Source organism: Arachis duranensis, chromosome 6, assembly GCF_000817695.3.
Source record: "Arachis duranensis cultivar V14167 chromosome 6, aradu.V14167.gnm2.J7QH, whole genome shotgun sequence".
In the NCBI taxonomy this organism is placed as follows: Eukaryota; Viridiplantae; Streptophyta; class Magnoliopsida; order Fabales; family Fabaceae; genus Arachis; species Arachis duranensis.
In genome coordinates, this window is record NC_029777.3 from 55247674 (window position 1) to 55251726 (window position 4053).

The following is a 4053-nucleotide window of genomic DNA, read 5'->3' on the forward strand; positions in this document are numbered from 1 at the left end:
TCATTGAATCCTACTCAGAATACCACAGACAAGGTTAGACCTTCCGGATTCTCTTGAATGCCGCCATCAGTTCTCGCCTATACCACGAAGACTCTGATCTCACGGAATGGTTGGCTCGGTTGTCAGGCGAGCACTCGGTTGTCAGGCGATCAACCATGCATCGTGCAATCAGGAATCCAAGAGATATTCACCCAATCGAAGGTAGAACGGAGGTGGTTGTCAGTCACACGTTCATAGGTGAGAATGATGATGAGTGTCACGGATCATCACATCCATCAAGTTGAAGAACAAGTGATATCTTAGAACAAGAACAAGCAGAATTGAATGGAAGAACAATAGTAATTGCATTAATACTTGAGGTACAGCAGAGCTCCACACCTTAATCTATGGTGTGTAGAAACTCCACCGTTGAAAGTACATAAGAACAAGGTCTAGGCATGGCCGTGAGGCCAGCCTCCCAATGATCTAAAAACTAGACGTCCAAAGATGATCTAGAGATCTAAAGTGATCAAAAGATGAAAATACAATAGTAAAAGGTCCTACTTATAGAGAACTAGTAGCCTAGGGTGTACAAGCGCCAATTAGGTATCTGTAGCTCCAGAAAATCCACTTCGAGTGCAGGGAGGTCAGAATCCAACAGCATCTGCAGTCCTTTTTAGTCTCTGAATCAGATTTTTGCTCAGGTCTCTCAATTTCAGCCAGAAAATACCTGAAATCACAGAAAAACACACAAACTCATAGTAAAGTCTAGAAAAGTGAATTTTAACTAAAACCTAATAAAAATATACTAAAAACTAACTAGATCATACTAAAAACATACTAAAAACAATGCCAAAAAGCGTACAAATTATCCGCTCATCAGGAGGCCACAACCAAACTCTAAGTTTGGTGTTGAGAAGCCCCCATATTCAAACTCTATGTTTGGTGTTGGGAGGCCCTCATCATGCAATAAAAATCTGTGAGGCTTCATGAAAGCCATTGTCAAGCTAGTGACATTATAATTTATTGAGAAGTGCTTGTTGGGAGGCAACCCAATTTTTATTTATCTAATTTTATTTTATTTTCATTGTTCTTTTATGTTTTATTAGGTTCATGCTCATGTGGAGTCACGAAAAAAATATTAAAATTAAAAACAGAATCAAAAACAGCAGAAGAAAAATCACCCTGGAGGAAGGACTTACTGGCGTTTAGACACCAGTAAGGAGCATCTGGCCAGCGTTCAACGCCAGAACAGAGCATAGATCTGGCGTTGAACGCCAGACACAAGCAACATCCCGGCGTTCAAACGCCATGAATGCACCCTGAGGAGAGCTAGTGCTGAACGCCAGAAACAAGTATGGAACTGGCGTTCAACGCCAGAAACATGCTGCACATGGGCGTTGAACGCCTAGAACATGCATCACTTCGACGTTTAAATGCCAGAATTGCATGGAAAGGAATTTTACATGCCTAATTGGTGTAGGGATGTAAATCCTTGACACCTCAGGATCTGTGGACCCCATAGGATCATCTCAGGTTCTGTTGACCCCCACAGGATCCCCACCTACCATATTCTCACCTTACCTCCTAATAATCCTATAACACACTTTCCCAAAAACCCTTAACCAATCACCTCAATCTCTCTTCCCAATTACCCCCTTCACCACTCACATCCATCCACTCTTCCCTATAAACCCCACCTACCTTCAAAATTCAAATTTCTTTCCCACCCAAACCCACCTTAAATGGCCGAACCTACTCCCTCTCCCCTCACTATATAAACCCCTCTATTCTTCTTCATTTTCACACAACACAATACTCTCTTCTCCTTCTTGGCCGAATACACCTCTCCCCCTCTCCTCCATATTTTCTTCTTCTTCTTCTTGTCTTCTTTCATCTCTTACTCGAGGGCGAGCAATATTCTAAGTTTGGTGTGGTAAAAACATAGCTGTTTTGTTTTTCCATAACCATTGATGGCACCTAAGGCCGGATAATCCTCTAGAAAAGGGAAAGGGAAGACAAAAGCTTCCACCTCCGAGTCATAGGAGATGGAAAAATTCATCTCCAAAGCCCATCAAGACCACTTCTATCATGTTGTGGCCAAGAAGAAGGTGATCCCTGAGGTCCCTTTCAAGCTCTGAGTATCCAGAAATCTGACATGAGATCTAAAGAAGAGGTTGGGAAGTTCTAACCAACCCCATCCAACAAGTTGGAATCTTAATGGTTCAAGAGTTCTATGCCATTGCATGGATCACTAGGAACCATGATCAAAGTAAGAACCCAAACCCAAAGAATTATCTTACAATGGTTCGGGAGAAATACTTAGATTTTAGTCCGAAAAATGTAAGGTTGGCGTTCAACTTGCCCATGATGCAAGGAGATGCACGCCCCTACACTAGAAGGGTCAACTTTAATCAAAGGTTGGACCAAGTCCTTATGGACATATGGGTGGAAGGAGCTCAACGGAAAATAGATTCCAAAGGCAAGCCAGTTCAACTAAGAAGACTGGACCTCAAGCCTGTGGCTAGAGGATGGTTGGAGTTCATCCAATGCTCCCTCATTCCCATTAGCAACCGACAAGTTTTTGGCGCTGTTGCCGGGGATTGTTTGAGTTTGGACAACTGACGGTTCATCTTGTTTCTTAGATTAGGTATTTTTCAGAATTTTTAAGAATGAATTCTAGTGTTTCAAGGTGATGTTCTTATCATCACCAAAGCTGATTGATCTTCATCAATTTAGCTCTTGAATGCAATGTCTTGCTGAAGCTTGGCTAGCCATGTCTAATTCCTTTAGACTGAAGCTTTAGACTAACATTGCATGATTCCTGGAATTCTTATTAAAAGTTTTGATCCTTTTTATTTTCTTTTTCCACATAATTTTCGAAAAAACCAAAAAAATTACAAAATCATAAAAACCAAAAATATTTCTTGTTTGAGTCTAGTGTCTAATTTTAAGTTCGGTGTCAATTGCATGTTTCTGTTCTTCTTGCATTTATCATGTGTCTTCATTGATCTTCAAGTTGTTCTTGATGATTTACTTGCTCTTATCTTTAAATTCTCTTGTCTTGAGTGTTTTGTTGTTTCTCATATGCATTCTCAATTTGTTAGTGTCAGTAGTATACAAACTTCTATGTTTGGTGTCTTGCATGCATTGTTTATTTGATTTTAGTTGCATTTTGATATTTCCTCATCATTAAAAATCCAAAAAAATTTTTAATTTGCATCTTTTTAAGTCAATAATGCAGAGAATTGAAGATTCAGAACATACAGCAGAGGAATTACACAGAAAAAGCTGGGCGTTCAAAACGCCCAGTGAAGAAGGAAAACTGGCGTTTAAACACCAGCCAGGGCACCTGGCTGGGCGTTTAACGCCCAAAAGGGTAGCATTTTTGGCGTTAAACGCCAGAATGTATACCACTCTGGGCGTTTAACGCCAGGATGGCACAAGAGGGAAGATTTTGTTTTTAATTCAATTTTTTTTCAGGTTTTCAAAATTTTTCAAAATCAAATCTTTTTCAAATCATATCTTTTCAATCATATGTTTTCAAAATCAATTTCTTTCCAATTTCAAAAATACTTGCTAACAATTAATGATTTGATTCAACATTTCAAGTATGTTGCCTTTTCTGTTGAGAAAGGTTTAATGTTTGAATCATATCTTTTCTTGTTAGCCAAGTCATTGATTTTAAAAATCAAATTTTTTAAATTGTTTTTCCAAATCATATCTTCTCAATCATATCTTTTTAAAACTATATCTTTTCAATGATATCTTTTTAATCACATCTTTTTCAAAATAAGTTTTCAATCACATCTTTTTGATTTCTAATTTCAAAATCTTTTTCAAAAAAAAAAAACACCTTATCTCTTTCCCAATCATATTTTTCGAAAATCATTCTTCAATTTTTCAAAATGTTTTTAAAATATTTTTAATTTATTTTCGAAAATTCTTCCCTTCTTCTCACATCCTAATTCTTCTACCTCCTCCTTCTATTCCTCTGACATCTCAAGGAATCTCTATACTGTGACATAGAGGATTCCATATTTTCTTGTTCTCTTCTCTTTCATATGAGCAGGG